At 42.7% G+C, this 20765-nt stretch overlaps 1 protein-coding gene across 3 annotated transcripts in view; it reads right to left on the reverse strand.

Moving 5' to 3' along the window:
- The window catches only part of RSRC1 (arginine and serine rich coiled-coil 1), a 366646-nt gene that overhangs the window by 266390 nt on the left and 79491 nt on the right, over positions 1-20765 (reverse strand). The window lies entirely within an intron of this gene.

Consider the following 20765-nt stretch of genomic DNA (forward strand, 5'->3'; position numbering starts at 1 on the left):
TGTCCTGAGTGTCTTCACTCACTTTATACCACTACAGGAGAAACAGATACATGTGGAAATGGGCCCAGGGCATCACCTTTTGACTGAGCCAAGGTAAGGTTGAAAGTAAGTCCACATCATGCTTTTATCACCTGGTTCTTTAATCAGGTCATTCTGTCTTGTGCAAAAACAAACAAAAAACAAACAAGAATACTCTGTTTATTCCAGGGTAAAATCATCCTCTCTGGTATGTTAGCACCTGAAAAAGGTTAAAGGAATTCCCCACACACACCCATGTTTAACACTCATCGTTGATTTACTATTCCTCCACCAGTATGGACCTGCTTGCTATAGTCAATATGGCTCTACTCAGCTAGCTGTCCAGGAACATGACTTTTTGTCATAGCACAACCCCCACTGCCACCACCATCTTAGTAAATGTTCTTGTTGCTACTGCCAGTCCAACTGGGGGAGCCTGGAATGGGGAAGTACCACTCCACAACAGCAAACTGAAGGAATGTCCGTTGGGACTGGAGAATTGGAACATGTAAACATACATCTTGGAGATCCTGGGAACAAAGACATTCACTCTCCCTCACCTCTTGCCTAATGGATTTTAGGGACTTCATCCTGCAACTCCAGATTCTAAGAAAATAACTTACCGTTTTAAAAATCAAATACTAGCTGCAGTCCACCCATCATTTTAGGGAAAGTGAAGTTAATAGTAAATATCCCTGTCTCTCTGACCTTCCGGGACTGGGCTGTAACCTAAATTATCAGAAGACTGTTAAATCTACTTGTTTAAGTTTTGTACTTAAGTTAATTGGATTTCTGTATGTTTTTGTGTCTAGGACTAATTAGTTGGACTTCATCTGGGCTATTATGAGTAGGAAATTCATCAGTATTCCTGAGAGACAATGCTTTGCACCTGGGCTCTTGTACATTTGGATTAACAGTGTAAAACTTGATGGATTTGTGGAGCTTGTTTCTTCCTTTGGCAAACGAAAGGAATTAAATTGTTTGTGAAACCTCCTTATTTCCTGAACTGGTTCTGGACGTTTATCTGGGTAGGAAGCATGAAATTACCTGAATTTGTACCAGTTAAATCATGGGTAAGAGGCCTGTCTCAGGATGGATCTGGTGCTTATATGTGGACCAACCTTTCTGCCTCTTCTCTAAATCCTCTGCAAAGATCAAAACCTACCTTTTTTTAAAAGAAAAGAAAAGGGTAACCATCTAGACTTTGAAGGATTGATCCACTACCCATAGTTACAGCAGTCACTGGGATCTTCTAGCTGATCTGAATGGGGTCATGGCTCTGGAAGTCATTTAGATCAGTTCTTGTTCCTGGGCTCCAGGGATCTACTAAGATTTTGCAGTTAAATAACTGTTCCTTTCAATGCATAAATTGATTCTTGCAGTTGAATAGCCCAAAAGCACTCCAAGGACCGTTTCCAGATACCCCTTCAGTTTTCCCATTGAGAGTCCATTGATTGGCATAATTCATTTTGCTATTCCAGGGATAATTTATTTCTTGAGTATCTGAATCTATGTGTGGGAAGGGAAAGAGCCCAAAATGAAACAGTGGGGTGGGTCTCTGCAGCAACATGTGGGGCAGGCAAAGAATTCTGTGCATCAACTGTGTTGAGAGAGACTGTGTTGAGAGAGCTTCAGACTAGGACACTAGACTGCAAGACTCCATTCCTCTGGTAGTTGCTGGCTGGGTCAGAGTTGTGCCCTGATTGTGGTGGGTGGTGGAGAAAGGGTAAGGGCTGCATCTTCTCTCCTCCTCTTCCCACCTTGCCAGAGAGCAGAGGCTGCCTTCGTGAGAAAGGGGATACAAGAGGCTGGGCATGTGCCCAAAGCAGAAGGCTTCTGGTCACAGGGAGTGTCTGGGTACTCAGTGGGCAGCCTTCCTATCTTGCTGTCTCTCCCTGATGGAAAACCCACTCTCTCCTGGCCTCATCATGGGTGTCTGAGTCACCCCTGCAATTGAGGCAGAAAGGTCTACCAATCCTGGGACCTGTCAGAAGGAATACCAACAAGCCAAGGATCTTGAACCTTGCTGGTATCAGCCATGCTGAATGCCTCCAGAAAGCACCATGTGGTACTGAGGGCCCTTGGGTTGTTAGTGCTAACTTCAAGTGTTCAGGTAGCTGCAGAAAAAAAGAACAGCAAAGGCATTTCTAGGTCTACAAGGATTACTCCCTCTTTTAGTATCCTGCTTTCAAAGGCCCCCCTCCTCTAGCAGCAGACACAAAAAATAGAAGTTCAGGGACCTTCTGTATGAGTGTACAATGTAAGCAAACATTTGAGCGATCTGATTTTTCTGCACGTTGGGAGGAATAAGTGTCTGGATGAGTACAGAAGATCAAGGATGTCCTTACCAGAATTTACACCTTTGATTCTAAGTACTCAAACCTGCTGTTTAAACCAATAAACCATAATCTCCAAGCAATATATAGACTTGGCTTAAAATCCTGCAAAATTTTAGGATTAGATAAATTTAACCTACAGATGCAAATCTCTCTTTTTCGATGCCTGCGTAAGTATGGGGAAAATCCTCCCAGTACCAAGACGACTGTGTAAGGTTCCAAATGCCGTAACTCCTGTAGTGTTACGAATTGGAAGCAAGACAAAAGAAAAGACATGCATTAGACTCTGAATGCACAGACCACCATTAAGTAGTGGTCTACCGTAGCGCTCTCTGAACAGCTCAAGAGTTTGTGGGGATGGAACAGAAACTTAGCCAGTGAATCCAGGACCATACCAGCCAGAACATCATGCACAGGGGAGGTTCAAGGGCAGCAGCCACTGTTACAGTCCATTAGTTGGATTACTGGAGCAAGTGAAAGGCATGAAGTCATGTTGGGGGGATGATTCTATTTCTCCTTAAGTCTTCATAGGTATCACTATAAAATGCCTGTTTACAGTGCTTTGTGCAGAGGTCCAGGACTTGGCCCTTAAGATGTAACAAGTTCTATTTAAAAATTAGAATTTAGAGCTGAGCTATTAAACACATTATGTGAGATTCAGGGCATATGAGAAAGATAGAGTGTATGTGAGAGACTTTCAAAAGTATATCTACATAGTTGGTATAAACATGGTCAGAGTTCTGATCATTAATGGTATTAAGCTCTGGTGCAGTAATATTAGAACTTGCACTGGTATGCTAGAAAGCTACAGTATATTTCTCATCAGCTATAGTGCAAAATATAAGAAGATGGATTTATCTTATCTTTTCATAAGATGATCTGTAAACACAGCATCATTTGACAAAGTTATTACAGAATACTTTCCTACACAAATTCAATAAGCTGTATTAATGGATCCAGTTTCTTTTATAAATCAAGGGAAAAGTTTGTATCTTCCCTTTTGTTCTGATTCAAATGTCTAGATTTTTTCAACCTTTAACAGTTTCTTGTATTCATTTAGAGTCTCAAATAGTAGTAGAAAATTCTAAGATTAGTGGATTATTATATTTTTCTTATACAAAGAAAACGTTTCCCCCTTCCTTCTGTAATCAAAGGAATTAGATACTTTACAATGTCCACAGTAGGTAATATCGAGGTTCCAGAAAACACTTTCATCCACAGACCCTGGGTAGCCTATTTGTGAAATACATAGAGTTTAATATATTAATGTTGCATTCAATTTCATTTTATGACAGAAAGGTCAATTTTAAAAAATAAATAAATGATTATTAGGGACTCTTCTGCTTTAGATCCATGACAGCAAAACACTGGCTACATGTTTAGGTGATTACTGTATCTCTGCAGTTCAGTATCTGCAGGGTGTCTGAATGCTACTCTAACTACTTAAAGCCAGTAAAGAGATTACAGCTCACACTAACTGGATTTTCACAGCTCCATATCATTCAGTTTGGATTCCTCATACACAGATTAAAAGGGTCCAGTCAAACAATAGTCAGCTGCTTTTAAAACCTAAGGTGCCTTGTTAAAAAAAATATGATGTTCTTTTGAGCAAAAAAAAGCCCCCCTGTATTTAAGGAATTATTCAAATAAAAACCCCAAGATAATGCAAATTATATAGTTATAAAAAGGACAACTCTGGTGGCTGGCAGTTATGAGGGCTGTATAGTTCTGAAAATTTTAAACAGCTTAAAATAATGTGTCCCTTTGAAGATACTGCCTTCAAATGGATTCCAAAATCTATTTCTGTAAACATGGATGAGAAATATCATTTCCTCAACAAAGTATATGAATTTTGCAGGAACGTGCTTTTAAAAATACCTAGAAACAAGATGACCAATAAGCCAAAGCACAGAACTAGAATACAGAACCTGCATCTTTGTACTGTCATTGCTACGAAGACAATCCTTTCCCCCCTTTTTTTAAGGTCAATAAGAAGGGTGTGGGTTGATATGGATATATTTATGGATAGTTCTTTATCAGTGTTTATGATGTAATTTTTAATGTATAGGATACATGTCCAGAGCACACAATTAGCTCCCATAAATGTACTTTGAAAATTTGAAGAAAATTTTAAACATCAACGTTTTTACATATCCAAAAACTTGTATCAAAATTCCACAGGCTGAACGCCTAATTTATCTTTTCAGTGTTCACAAATTGGATAGTACTAGTTATAAATAATGGACAAATATGTGACAATAGTTTCACAATTTGGTGGCCTATTTTCACTTACTCTATTATCCATGGAACATTCTTCATTTAATAACGGAAGATATCAAGTAGAACTCTATTGACTTCAAGTTACTACACGAGGACTCAAAGAATGAATAAAAACAAAAAAGTGAGGGATCTTTCATCAACTGAACTGCCAGTGGCTTTGCAACTGTGTCATCACGGTAGGGCAACACACATTTCAAAGCCTATTACTGTGTGGTGACAGCACACATTTTCATGTCCTCTATTATAGCAGAGCTATAATATGTCACACAGTACCCTGGCCAGTCATGAAACTGGTTTTCAAAGCTTCTCTGATGCACAGCACTTCCTGCTGTGCTCTTCTAACCGCCCTGGTGTCTGGCTGTGCGTATTCAGCGGCCAGGCGATCTGCGTCAACCTCCCACCCCGCCATAAATGTCTCCCCCTTACTCTCACAGAGATTGTGGAGCACACAGCAAGCAGCAATAACAATGGGAATATTGGTTTCGCTGAGGTCTGACTGAGTCAGTAAACTGCGCCAGCGACCCTTTAAACGTCCAAATGCACACTCTACCACCATTCTGCACTTGCTCAGTCTATAGTTGAACAGCTCCTTACTACTGTCCAGGGTGCCTGTGTACGGCTTCATGAGCCATGGCATTAAGGGGTAGGCTGGGTCCCCAAGGATAACTATAGGCATTTCAACATCCCCAACAGTTATTTTCTGGTCTGGCAAGTAAATCCCTTCCTGCAGCCGTTTAAACAGACCAGAGTTCCTGAAGACACGAGCGTCATGAACCTTTCCCGGCCATCCCACGTTGGGATGTTAGTGAAACGTCCCTCGTGATCCACCAGTGCTTGCAGCACCATTGAAAAGTACCCCTTGCGTACTGGCTGCCCTGGTGGTCCGGTCCCACGATAGGGATATGCGTTCCGTCTATAGCCCCACCACAGTTAGGGAATCCCATTGCAGCAAAGGCATCTAGTATGATCTGCACATTTCCCAGAGTCACTAACTTTGATAGCAGCAACTCAATGATTGTGTTGGCTACTTGCATCACAGCAACTCCCACAATAGATTTTCCCACTCCAAATTGATTACTGACTGACCGGTAGCTGTCCGGCATTGCAAGCTTCCACAGGGCTATTGCCACTCGCTTCTCAACTGTGAGGGCTGCTCTCATCTTGGTATTCTTGCACTTCAGGGCAGGGGAAAGCAAGTCACAAAATTCCATGAAAGTGCCCTTACACATGCGAAAGTTTCGGAGCCACTGGGAATTGTCCCAAACCTGCAACACTATGCGGTCCCACCACTCTGTGCTTGTTTCCCGGGCCCAAAATCGGCGTTCCACGGCATGAGCCTGCCCCAGTAACACCATGATCTCCAAATTGCTGGGGACCGCGGTTTTAGAGAATTCTGTGTTCATGTCCTCATCACCGCACTGCTGTCGCCTCCTTGCCTGGTTTCTCTGGTGCTGGTTCTGCATAAACTGCACGATAATGCGCAAAGTGTTTACAATGGTCATAACTGCTGCGGTGAGCTGAACAGGCTCCATGCTTGCTGGGCTATGGCATCTGCTCGGGCAATCCAGGGAAAAGGGCGTGAAACGATTGTCTGCCGTTGTTCTGATGGAGAGAGGGGCAACTGACTTCTTGGCTTACAGGGTTGGCTTACAGGGAATTAAAATCAACAAAGGGGGTGGGTTTGCATCAAGGAGAAACAGAACGGCCCCCCCTCAAGGACAGAATTCAAAACCCTGAGTTTAGCAGGCCGTTGATTTCATGGAGGGAGGGAGGGAGGAGAAAATGAATACAAAACAAATCTGGTCTATGTCTTGTTTTGATCCACTTCATCTATCTTTATAGATCTTGATGGCAGCAGACTGTGCAGTATGACTGCTGGCCATAGTCGTCTCCTGGCTGCTCATTAAAAGACGGCACAGTAAGACTGCCGGCAGGACTGAATCGCCATGAGACTAAACTTAAAAGGGTAATGACCTGGCTGGGTCACTCCCATATTTGCCCAGGTGCCCCTGACCTCATCGAGTTCAGTTAAAAGAGCACCCTGGAGTACACTGACGATGGCTACCAGTCTGCTGCCAAAAGGCAATGAGCAGCTGCTGTGTAGCAACGCAGCACCATGCCTGCCAGCAGCCAGGAGACATACGGTGACGATGAGCTGAGCAGGCTCCATGCTTGCCGTGGTATGGCGTCTACTTGGGTAACTCAGGAAAAAAGGCGCAAAACGATTGTCTGCCTTTGCTTTCACGAAGGGAGGGAGGGAAGGGGGGGCCTGATGATATGCACCCAGAACCACCCGCAACAATGTTTTTGCCCCATCAGGCATTGGGATTTCTACCCAGAATTCAAATGGGTGGCGGGAACTGTGGGATAGCTACCCACAGTGCAACGCTCCGGAAGTCGATGGTTGCCTCAGTACCTTGGACACACTCCGCCGACTAAATGCACTTAAAGCATTTGTGTGGGAACACACACAATCGACTGTATAAAAATGCTTCCTACAAAACCGAATTCTAGAAATTCGGCCTAATTTCGTAATGTAGGTACGTAATGTAGGCCTTAGGTAACAAATCTGGAAACTACACAGCAATAACTCATCCACTGCTGGTCATCCTTCCTACTGTAATCCATTCCACCTGCTGCAGGGCTGCCATCAACCCCCAGTCCTGTTAACCTGGTCCCTGCTGAGACTCCAATGACCTCCCTCATCTGAATGATTGGGAGGGGGTTGTCTCCTCACTGAACGAGACATTGGGAACCCCAACCACATTCCCAACCAGCTTCAGGAGATACATACCCCCAATCTGCTTCCAATTTATCAAGAAACTGGACCCCCAAATGAAAAATCACCTACACTAAGCACTTGTTAAGTTCAAACAAAAAAAATTATAACCTAACCTACCACTGAGTTCATGGGCTTTTGAGAGGAAGGTGAGAAAAGAAAAAAAAAACACTGTCCAGGCCAATTTCACAGTGAGGGAAAAATTCCCTTCTAGCCTCAAAATGTGACTAGCATAATGCCCTTTAGAGAATGGTGCCCAAAGCTGGTGGAAAAGATAAGACCTCCCATTAATTGCATGGGAAACAAAAGGCTTTGTTACATCTTTACATTCCTCCATTCAATCCAGAGCCTACCTCAATACCATGACATGGCTGAATACTACAGGAGAGGCAGGGGAACAGGTCATGGGTTTTCTTTTCACTACTAGCCCAGAAAAAGTTTACCACCACTACACATCTAAGGTTGACATGCAGAAAAGGGAATTTACAATACAAAAAGCCAGGGGGTTGCCTCAACAAGAAAGAATAAATGAGTGAGTGCTTGAGGTCACCAGATCCTCAAGATGAAGTGAACCATTATGTCACTTCTCAAGTACAAGACAGGGAGTTTGCTGAGACAGGAGGATTGGTGAATCCAGACAGTAATATAACAGTTCTGAAAGCACCCATCTAACTTTTCTGACCCATATTCTAGCACTGACAGGATGGAAGATAACTGTATTTTGACAGCCTAGAACACAAATCCAGGTTTTAATAACTAAAATGTTATGCATAAGAGCAGAGGTGGCAATTCTGGTGCTAAATAATGACAAAATATTGTGAGAACTGTGAGATAAATATTACTCCACTCTGTTGTACACATGACTTCATTGAATAACCATGTATTCTTACTACTTTAAACACACAGTGCTACTGGATGCACTAAAGTAGAAAATAATAATTGGCCAAACTTTTAAAGGCCTTATGTAACATCGACAGACCCCGGTCATCAGCAGCTGGGATCAAACCTGGAACTTCTGGAGCTTAATGCATGAGCCTCTCTACTGCATTAGCTAAAAGACACGTTTTTTAGCCAAAGCTATATCAGGCTCATCAATCTCTAATGCAGAGGTGGGCAAACTACGGCCCAGAGGCTGCATCAGGCCCTCTAGATGTTTTAATACAGCCCTTGAGCTCCCACCGGGGAGCAGGGCAGGGGGCTTGCCTCACTCTGCGCAGCTCCCAGAAGCAGTAGCATGCCCCCCATCTGGCTCCTACGCATAGGGGCAGCCAGGGGGCTCTGCACGCTGCCCCCGCCCCCAGCGCCGGCCCCGCAGCTCCCATTGGCCCAGAACAATGGCCAATGGGAGCTGCAGAGGCGGCATCTGTGGACAGGGCAGTGCGCAGAGACGCCTGGCCATGCCTCCGCATAGGAGCCAGCGGGGGGACATGCCGCTGCTTCTGGGAGCTGCTTGAGGTAAGCGTCGTCCAGAGCCTGCACCCCTGACCTCCTCCCGAGCCCCAACCCCCTGCCCCAACCCTAATCTCCCTCCTGCCCTCCAAACTCCTCATTCCTAGCCCCACCTCAGAGCCCACACCCCCAGCCGGAGTCCTCCCCCCCCTGAACCCCAACCCCCTGCCCCAGCCCAGAGCCCCCTCCTACACTCTGAACTCCTAATTTCTTGCCCCACCCCAGAGCCCACACCCCCTCCCGCACCCCAACTTTCATTTTTGTGAGCATTCACGGCCTGTCATACAATTTCCATACCCAGATGTGGTCCTCAGGCCAAAAAGTTTGCCCACCCCTGCTCTAGCAGGTCTAGCTGTCACTAGAGGGGGACAGAGTGTGAAGCAGACATGGGTTACACTTACATTCAACTTGATGGCATTTCTGTGATTGTCTCTATGTAATGCAACAACTTTTGAATGTTGCATCCAATCAATTCCAAACAAGGGAATGTTCTAGGCATCAATGGCCAGAACCCTACTGATTTTGAGGGGAAATCCAAACAGTGAATATGGGGGACACATGAAACCCATGACAGCTCTTTAGTACCGTCACCGCCTCAAGCACCTCTGCAATTGTCTATAGCTCAAACTGGTTGATGGCATCAATTAACTCATCTTTGCCTAACTTTCCAACAGAGTTTAACAAGTTGACACCCATAATGACTTATCTCCCAAACAGTAAGCTATACAGGATTTAGGGGGCATGCAAGAAATGTGGGCATGAACACAGCCCCTTCTATGGGGGCAAAATGGGGGACCTTGACGTAGGGAAAGATGGAATGGCGCCCACTGAACCCCTGCTACTGGGAGGCAATGAGAGATTGCAGAGAGTCCCTACCACTGAGGAAAATGGGGGACCCTACTATGGGTGGAGGAAAGAATGGAGGGCACAACAGATTCTCTGCCCTGGGGGACCCTGGCATGAGCAGGTTGGGGCAATGAGGGGCACACAGTATCTCTGGCATGTGGGAAGTTGGGAATGGATCACAGAACTCCTGACACGGGGGAAACTGGAGTACCCTGGTATGGGAAGACAGGGTATAGGAGTACACAAAGAGCCCCAGCCACTGGGGAGAGAGAATGGGGGAACCTAGAATGGGAAGAACGTGACGCACACAGAACCCCTGGCATGGAAAGAGACTGGAGAATGTTGCAGGGGGTCCTTTTAAAAGAAGAGGATGGAAGACTGCTTTCAGAAGGTGAGGGGATGAAGGGATGCAGGGAGCCCTTGCTGTGTGCAATAAGATCAATCTGCATAAACTACAAAGCATGCAACCCTTAGTTAATAATATGAGCTATTTATAGAATATTACGACTATTTTGGCAAGGCTTCAGGTTAAAAGTTGCACTTGTAGATTAACCGTTAAGTGTGTTATTCAGAGGACATTTGTTTAGGATCTGCAAAGGAGGGATAATATTGACCATATTACCTTGAAAGGAGTATTGTGATGCTTAACCAATTAATGTCTACCCATGAGGTAATGATATATACCACCTGTGACGGAGTGGGAAGTATTGACCTGGTGTTACGAAGAGGGAACATTCTTAATGTTTTCTCTGAATACTGTGCCTCAGTTCCCCTATGCATTTCTGAAGTATCTAGGTGGTGGGATAAGGGTGTGTGATTGTTGCAGAGCTCTAGACGGCAGGTGTTGTGCAGGGGTCTGTACGAGAATGGCCGACACCCGGTCCCCTGATGGCCTGGGCCCCTCCCCTGCAAGGTGCCATCTGAAGGTGTTGGAGAACAAAGATCAGGTGGTCTCCTTGCTTGGGAGAGAGACAAAGGCCAAAGGAAGGGCTGGGGGGAGTTTCAGTTTGGAGCTGGCTGGGGAAACAGAGGGAGGCCCAGCACTGGGGTCTGGGCTATTTGCCCCACAAGATGGACCTGACTGAGGGGGTCCTGTTGTCTGTACCTACAAGCTCTGTTTCAGACTGTGTTTCTGTCATCTAATAAGCCTTCTGGTTTACTAGCTAGCTGAGAGTCACGGTGAATTGCAGGAAGTGAGGGGTGCAGGGCCCTGACTCCCCCACACTCCGTAACTCCACCACACAGTAGAAATGCAAACCTTTGTGTAACGCACTTCGAATTTGTCCTGCAGGGACCAACTTAAGAAAACTAATGCTGATGTTGCATCTTCTTAAGTAAGCAACAACTACTGATAATACTTTGGTGAAAACCTTGAAAGTCCAGGAGAATATGAAAGATAGCACCCAGTATTGATAGTGATCCTGTCCCACGGTAAATCTCAGGTACTTCCTGTGAGGTAGAAATGATGAAAATGTGGGATTACGCATCCTGAAGTTTGAGAGATGCAAACCAGTCTCCTCACTTTAGGATCGGAGTTACTGATGCTAGGATGAAGTTGTTGAGGTTCCACAAGTCTAAGACGGGTCACCAGCCTCCCTTTCTTTTTTTTCAGCAATAGGAAGTATTGCTGTAGAAACCCTTCTTCCTGCAAGAGAGAAAGAAGCATGAGGACCTCTTAACAGAGTAGATCCTTGTGAGAAGGGTCTCTGAAAAGGGGGGTAGGGAGTAGGTACCATAGAAAATTTGATGAAATAACCATATGTTATTGTGTCCCTGGTCCATTGGTTGGTAGTGATAAGAGACCAAATATACCTAAGTGAGGTAACAAATTTACAATGGGGAGGTCATTGATTTCTGGAGTAGGATTTAGGACATCTCTAGGCTATTCCATCAAAGTAAGTGCATCTGGAACTGGAAAGATTAGAAAGTTTTTGATAAAGCAGTGGTTGTCTTCTCCTGTGGAGATGCTGTCATTTCCTGGGTGGTTCTGGAGACTTTAGTGGTGAGAGTGCAACTGGATAGGTCTCAGTGAGGAATACTACCGTTTTACTTGTTTCCTCCTCTTAGGAGCTGGTGTACAGATCCCAAAGGAACACAAGGTGGCTCATGAGTCCCTTAGACTGTGGATGGCCTTGTCAGTTTTAGACATGAAAATTCGGCTTCTTAAAATGGCAAATCCTCCACCATCATTTGGACTTCACAAGAGGAAACCTAATCCCTGAAGCCACAATGCCTGACGTGACAACCACCATTATAATTGATCTTGTAGTCCTATCCTCTGCATCCAGCACTGCTTGGACACTTGTTCTGGCTGCAAGCTGACCCTAACTAGCAACAGAGTACTCGCAAGTGTCTTTGGGGAGGCTGCCTGCAAAAGCAAGCAGTCTCTCATATATGCAGAAGTTAGATCTGGCTAATGTAGGATTACTGAGGAACAGGCTTTCCAGCCAAATAAATCTGGTCTCTGGGTCTTTTTCATTTAGTGTGGATCTGAACTGTTTTTCCTTTTCGTTTGTCACAGTGACTACAAAGGAAGTTGGGGTAGACAATATATAAAAAAATTCTGCATCCTTAGGAGGCACCTGATATTTTTTAATGTGCTCTATAAGATGTAGGTAGTGCCAAAGCAGGTGTCTGTCAGAAGGCTCTGGCTGGATCCATGATGGCCTTGTTAACTGGGAGGGGCCATCTTCCCTACTGAAGAGGCTTGAAGTATGTCTACCAATTTGTGTGTCTGCTCTTGCATCTTCTCAAAAGGGATTTGGAGGGCTTCAGCCATTCTTTTTTACAGATATTTGAAACTTACAGTTGTCCATTTGTGGGGCCATGAGTGGCCCTACAGGTCATCAAGGGATAATGAGGAAAGGGTTATTGGTGCCACTTCTTCATGCTTGCTCTTCTTCCTCTGCTAGGTGTCATGTAGGAACTAGGACAGTCTGTTGGGACCCCTGAATATGCAGTACTGTGGAGCAAGCAGCCCTCTGGGGATGCAGTTGCTCTGGGGCTGAAGCTACGCTGAGCCAATAAGGGTCCCTGTCAAGGCCACATGAGCATTTGTCCATAACAGCCTGGTGGCAGGGAACCATGAGCCCGGACTCTGTGTGTCCCAATCTCTTTCCCTTGAGGAATGTCTGGAGGGTTGTGATGGCAGTTTCGATGAGTAAGTATGTTGCTGGAGTGGATTTTCTTCACCTTCCAATTCTAAAGATGAATCCAAGGAGAATGCATAGCTCAGATCTGATGGGTAGTGACGTAGCTCTCAGAATGTTAGTGACCAATGGTGCCCTGCTACCAGGCAGTCAGTGCCAATGGTAGTGCTGAAGCCAACAACAGGGGAGATTGCGGCTCCAGGTGAATCTGCAGGTCCACTGGTGCCGAGAGGGGGAGAGTGGACAGATACCTGGGAACTGGGTTTTGTCTCAGTGGTACAGCAATTTCCACTACAATGATGGTGCCCTTTCCCAAATGGCTTGGTTCCAGTGATGAAAGAATCAGTGCCAGGGTCCCTGGGGTAGACTGTGCCAGGGTCAGTGCTGTACTCTTTCCTGAGGTTCCTGTTTTCACTACTGGGAGCTCCAACACCATAAGGTTGGAACCAGCTCAAGACTGAACTTCAGCAGGAATCATTCCGAGCCACAAAGTCTCAGACAACATTCAGTGCTACAGGGAGATTTTTCCCTTACAGGAAACTCCAGTGGGTGACCTGCTCCTGGACTTCTAGCTCCTGGCTGTGTGTCTGAGCATTATATGATCATTGTAGTCACAATTCGAATCAGGTCTCTCAAAGGCAAAGAGATCACACTCACATTCTTTGGCTTGGATGGTCCCTGTATTGGGGGAGTGTAGTGAGCTTAGTTTAGAAGTGGGTTTCATTGACTTGGTCTTTAGGAAGACCTGAAGACAGATCTTCCTGTCGTTTCTAGCTTGGGAGCTGAAGGACTTTAAAAATCACATACTTACTAGGAATGTGTGTGTCACACTGTCTGGAGTAGCTCACAATTGTGAGTGCCAACCTCAGGGCAGGCTATCAAGAAGCAGGGCAGAGACACCAAACTGGTTGTATGTTCTACAACTGGATTCACCAACCGAGTAACAACTCCTAAAGCATTATAACAGTCTTACCATGGAGTCTCAGGCAGGCTGGACTTAGAGACAGATGGTTGCTATACACCAAAGATCACAAAATATTCAGGTTGCTCCCAGCCCCAAGAGACAGGCACGTACCAAAGGTCAATTGTACCTTAAATGACAAACCAAAAACAACACTTGTAGCCACTCCTAGAGTAAACTATCTAAGGATTTATTAACTAAGAAAAAAATGAGCGTTATTTCAAAGGTAAAGCAGGCGAAACATATGTACACAAATGAGTTACAGCCTATGGTTCAAAAGATAACAGAGATGTAGTACTCTGTCAGCTCCGAATGTCTTTTAGGGCTAACCCAGATTGACCCTGGGGATCTCTGCTTCTGCTTTGGCCCTATGAGAATCCAAACAGAAAAAGAGGAAAAAATAGCTGACAAGAAAATTTTATTTCTTTCTTCCAGAATTCAAGCTGCTGGGACGAGGCCTTTTGCACATAGTCTCTTTATGGGCCAAAGGAGGCAATTAACAAAGTCTTTGTATTGTGATGTCCCACCACGGCCCATTTAGTTTTAATAGGTCTTCTTGATGGGCAGGAGATGATCTCTCCTGACTGGGTGCACTGTTTCAGAGCAGGTTTGTTTTTTTTACATTTACAAAGCAAAAACTTAAATATTGCCTTACAGCATATGATAAAGCTATAATAAGTGAGATTAACGCATGCAACAACTCACAAGCATTTCATAAAGTCTGAACACTAAGCATATTGTTACAAGTCCAATAATCATCTCAACAATACTAACAGACAGCGGAAACAGATTGGTTTCCCGCAATGAATTTAGGCCTGGCTGAGGCCTAAAGCCTGGACAAGAGCTCACATCTTGTCTGCTAGCATCACAGTGCAATTCTCTTGGACAGAGGCACTTCAAGTGTCTATCTGAAGCTCAGATAACTCCCTCACAAGAGGCAGCTTTTAAACACAGGTAAACTGGATAATACTGTACCGAACAGGCATGTTCTAAAAACAAATGGTCATAAAAAGCAACAGAACTATTAAAACTACTAAAATTACTAATTACATTAACACAAACTATTAGCTAAAGCTGTAAGGAAGGGCTGTGGTCTCTCAGATTCCATCTCAAAGCTGTGAGGTGATGAGAAGAATTGAATGGCAATTGGCACGCCTTGCCTTTGTATGCCCTTGCAGCAGAGCATGAGAACTGAAGAGAGCATGCCCATTCTACAGGTACTGCTGGCCAAAGACACTGATCTCTAGCCCGAGGCGCATGTGCACCATCAGTGGAATGCACACATGGACAATCTCTCAAAGACAAAGCCTTGGACATGAAGAACCTCTTTTAGTGAGCAAGGAAATATTTGCCCCAGGACCTGGGGTTATACCAACCCACTAAATTATTTTTGGAAGTACTGGAGGCTCTGTACTTTCCAAAAACATTCATGAGAATGTAACAGAAGGGACTCAAGTTTAATGGTCCTTAAGAATGGCACCATTATCATCAGTACAATATCCCACCCAGTACTAAATAAAAGTGCAGTAGATATTAACAAAGCCATAAGGAACAGTAACTGTGATTTCAGTGCTCATCAGTAATGATATCAATATCACCAGTACATTATGTGCTAGGATGTTTCTCAGAAGAATGGATTAAAGAAAAACAATAGGAGCAACATCAGCACTCTAAACCAGAAAAATATTTAAACCATTTAAGCACATGCAATTTTCTTAAATTTGGATAGGTAGGGAATACTGATCACCTTCCAAAAGGCTTCTCAAATCACATAATTATGAGAAACGAAATGAGGTAGTACTTAAATATATACTCAGCGTATACCATTTTATTTCTTGAAATTTTTCTTATTATTCAAGACTTTGCTTCAGTATCTTAGGGCACATCTAAACAAATCACAACAGAGGCATCACTGCAGCTGTGACACTGTAGCGCTTCAGTGCGGACCCTACCTACGCCGCTGGGAGGCCTTCTCCTATCAGCGTAGGTAAGCCACCTCCTTGAGAGACGGCAACGAGGCTGATGAGAGAACTCTCCTGTTGACCTAGTGATGTCTACACAGGGGTTAGGTCAGTATAATTATGTCGCTCAGGGGAATAGATTTTTCACACCCCTGAGCAACATAGTTATACTGAGCTAATTTCCTAGTGCAGACCAGGCCTTCATCTCAATGGGCCTTCCAACGACATTTAAAAATAGCCTGTGTGACAGGGTCAGGCCAGATGGCTACAGGAGAGTGACAGAAGGCAGATATATTAGCCCCAGGTTAAGTAAGTCCCTTTTCCCTGGGTAAGGTAACAGAGAAAGTTCCAGAACAATCAGGAACCTTCTGGAGACAATTAAGACAGACAAGCTAATTAGAACACCTGCAGCCAATCAAGAAACTGCTAGAATCAATTAAGGAAGGCTAATCAGGGCACCTGGATTTAAAAAAGAAGCTCACTTCAGTTTGTGGTGCGCATGTAAGGAGCTGGGAGCAAGAGGCGCTAGGAGCTGAGAGTGAGAACGTGGACTGTTGGAGGACTGAGGAGTACAAGCATTATCAGACACCAGGAGGAAGGTCCTATGGGGAGGATAAAGAAGGTGTTGGGAGGAGGCTATGGGGAAGTAGCCCAGGGAGTTGTAGTTGTTGCACAGCTGTTCCAGGAGGCACTCTAGACAACTGCATTCCACAGGACCCTGGGCTGGAACCCGGAGTAGAGGGCGGGCCCGGGTTCCCCCCAAACCTCCCAACTCCTGATCAGACACAGGAGGAGTTGACCTGGACTGTGGGTTCACGAAAACAGCCAAACTGAGGGCTGCCGTGAAGCTCCAAGGTGAGCAAATCTGCCAATAAGCGCAAGACCCACCAAGGTAGAGGTGGAACTTTGTCACACCTGCTAAAACAAAACAATTAAAATGAAACCGCTATAATATACCTCCACTCTCAAAGAGTAAGTTAGTGAACTAATATACTCAGTTTGCAAAGAGACCAATTTTTCAGATTAAATACTGTTGTTACTATGTAACAAAAAGGCCACATTTTAAAATTTGAAACCAGTCTTTACTTATACCCTAGTATTCCTTCCACAAAGCTTGCTTAAAAAACAAAACAAAACCCCACACATTTACTTTGATGGGGGCTGAGGGGAAAACAAACTAGATTTTTTGCTTCCTTTATCTAAAACTCTAGTAGGACCTTTAGAGCCCTTTTGAGTAAATGTAGAACAGATCTAACTATTAATCAACCTATTTACCCAAGGTATCTGTTTAGAGACATTGTGCGCCATTTGATATTTACATAATCTTTTCTTTTCTAAGGGGCTCAACACAGCCAGAGATGCTCTGGGTGGGGGAAAGAACCCAAGTGGCAGTAACTGGAGGCAATATGTCTGAGAAAGGCAGAGGCAGGCATAATGGCCTCCAGGAGTATTTTGGGGAGTGGTTTGAAGAGAGCAGATTAAAGGTACACTTGTCACTCAAAGGTACACTTTTTGTATCTGTTTAAAAAGTGCGGCATACACTCTACCCAGTGCCAGCCTCCAGATGCTAACAGCTTCATGGGGAGAGGTCTTGGACTTTACCCTTAACCCATTCATTTATGCCACCTCTAGAGGTAACTAGTTGGTCTTTACTCCTTATGCTCAAGGAAGCACTGTCTGCAGTATTATGGTAGCCTGCTGGGTGACTTGTTGAAGAAAGCAGTCACAAAGCCTTCTCTCCTGCAGTGTACTCATGAAGCAGCAGCTACAATTAGGCCTTAAATATGTATTATTTACAGAATACGGTAAAATATTCTAGCATATGACATGATTACAAAATTAAGATTACAGAATATTCTGAGTAAAAATCTTCATGAACATTTATTCAAGGGAATTTGTTATGCATGCACAATGGTCCCTTTTTGAAGTAGAATATCTTGGCCTTAGTTTGAAATGCTGAAAGTGATTAAACAATAACATGAATTAACTGCTTGCTAAACCAAATCTGTTTGATGTGTCATACTGGTAAACTTCTTTAAATTCATTGGTATAAATCAAATGATCAAACAGATTTTTTTCCCTCTCCAAGAGGGTGCCCCCTCCTTTTCTTTTTTTTAAAAAAACAAAAAAACCTCTACTTTCACGCTCAAAAATCAGGTTTATAATGGCAGGGCTGAATATTATTTAAATTTCAGCACTGGAAGCAACAAAATATTGTTTGATTTAACTAACAGCATTCTGTTCCATAATTATTAAATATTCTATCTTAATCTTCATGCTTTTCTCAAAATTCATATATTTTGTTGTGCAAGCATTGCTAAAATATTGACAAAATAAACTTCATTTTATAGGGAGGTAATTCCTAATTTCTGCAACGTAAACTGAATCTCAGATTTAAAAATGTATATTGATTTATGCATTTTTAAATGACATTGCAAACTGAAAGCTCAGTATAATATTTACTAATATAAATATTAATCAGTGTTTGATTTACAAAGTGTAACTATATTGTTATGGTAATGCAACTGTCCAATGGCACAAATTAGTAGGAGGGGAAAATTAGACATGTCAAAATCAGAACATGTAAACTATTAAAATAAAATTTCCCAAAATAAATGCGAGCATTAAATATATTTAGTTTGCTTATAACAAAGCAAAGAGTGTTTCATACTTCTTCAGTATAACTCCACTGAATCATGTTAAAGGTATACTTCTTTTCGATCAAACATTTACCCTTCGCCACTGGTGAAAGGCAACAATATCTCTTTACAACGTCTTGTCTTTTTCAATAAATTTTGCATGAAAACATGTTACCCAAGCACAAAGTTGCCTGCTGTCACATTGGAAGTATGATAAATGTTTAATGAAAACAACACCACACAGCTTGGTGTCAGACAACAGCTATCACACAGTCCTGCTTTGATCTAAACAGACACTTAAAAAGGAGTTCTGAGCATGCTTTGCACCACAGAACTCTATAACCTATATGCAAATGAGAGAAAATTAGCATAAATTACTTCCTGCTGGATAAAGTAGTAAGAAGTAAAGAAAAATGACAAGTTACAAGAGTGTATGACTGCTGTCAAACTCTGAAAAGTCCAACATTTCCAATTTACTTCTAAAGTCTTCTGTCAAGCACTGTAAAGCTTATCAGTAGGCATTTATTACATAAGTAGTCAACAGCAACCATTGGATCACTGCCAGGATTGAACATGGAAAAAGAAACTGTGTAAATGTTTTGGCTAATTACAACTGAAAAATGTTAGCCAAATATATAAACTCTTGACCAATTCTTGAGAAATTACTGAAAGGATGACTAAAACCAAAAGTGAATGGAAATATTTCAAAAGCAAACTTTTAAACTCATATGATCTTTCAAAGTGCCACCAAAGAGGAAATGTACTGATACTTTCATATCAATATAGTTTAATATAGTTTTTCCTTTAAATGGTGTTTTATGTTTAACTGATACCACAGTATTGCTATACTTTCTTAGAATCCTACTTTAAGTAGTGTATTTCTCTAAAAATTCTAAACATTTGATTTTTTTTAAAAAGGCTGTCATGATTGCAGTATTAAAAATATAATATAAATATAAAAGTGGATTAAGCTAAACTGCACAAAGGCATTCTTAATGCAGAATACGTCTGTCCATACAGGAATTAAGTGCAGAACAGCTATTGTGCTCTAAATTCACAATCTAGCATATTTTCCATTAATGTCCTCATTTAGACAAACCTTACGATTCACATTTCTTCTAGCAGATTGGGGAGGTTTTGATCCAAAAAGATATGATTTTACTTCTAGAGGGACCGCTGCTAATTTTTCCACATATATTCAAATACAATAGGACAAAACTGAGAAATAGCCTGAGTTAACTACTGCAGTCCCGTTCTTGATGAGCCACTAGAAAGGACACAGCCTGCCTCACCATTCTAATTTCTAGAACTTTCACGCACAAAACAGGCTTTCTGAAAAGTGATTTTTCAAGTCATGGTATCTATTATGGTCAATATCAACCACTTTTTACACCAAAGAGGTTTGGTCTGTAGAGCTTGAGTTTAACATTCAGCTTGCGGATGCGGAACCCATCACTACCACAGGAAAGATGGGAAGCGGGAAATCCAAATTTAAGGCTAGATAACCTTTGAAAACCAACAATTTGACTCTTACAAAAATAAACACACAAAACAAAAATCCTGCACTAGAATAGAACCTCATTATTACAAACTAGTGTCTGGAAGTCCACTGCAAATTACAAATTTTAGGAAAGTTAACAAAAAAGATAATACAATACAAACTGTACTTAGTTCCTTATTTTGTACATTATAGTTTTATTTATAACACTTCATAAAGTATTAGTAAAAATACTGTAGTAAGTTCTGTAAAAATAATAGAGGCTTAGTAACAGATCTCACTAGAGAACTTTTATTAAATCTCATGAGAAGTGGGGAGACAGCCATTTGTATTCTAATAATAAGGTATGAGGGTTGGTCAGGTTCTAGTACACAGTTTATTAAAATAATGGACCAAAACACTACTGCAGCCGTGGACCATAACTACAGGACACTATTTTTTTTTTTTATAAACTAGAGAATATGGTGTGAAAGCTGGTCTGAGACTAGATCAAGAGAAAAGGCCACAAGGTCAAGCAGATATGGATTTACTTTGGAAATGACTGCAATGAAGTTACTCAGAAATGGTCATGCCATTTATTGATTTTTTGATAGTATTCCTGACAAAAAAAAATCTCTAGGAAAGAAGACAGAACACGGCTCAAGCAATTATTTTAAGACAGAGGAATGGTAATAAATGAAAAACTGTTGATGTCTCAGGTTACTTTTAACTAGAAGGAAAATGATTAGCCAGTCATCCAAACATTGCAACGATAGCCTCTTCTGGCATGCGTGTGCTGCCATCATCACTTTGGCAAAAGTTTCTCACCTAACACTAATCAATTTCTGTCAATTCTGGGGATGGTTAACC

Source organism: Lepidochelys kempii, chromosome 9 (genome assembly GCF_965140285.1).
Source record: "Lepidochelys kempii isolate rLepKem1 chromosome 9, rLepKem1.hap1, whole genome shotgun sequence".
Lineage (NCBI taxonomy): Eukaryota > Metazoa > Chordata > Testudines > Cheloniidae > Lepidochelys > Lepidochelys kempii.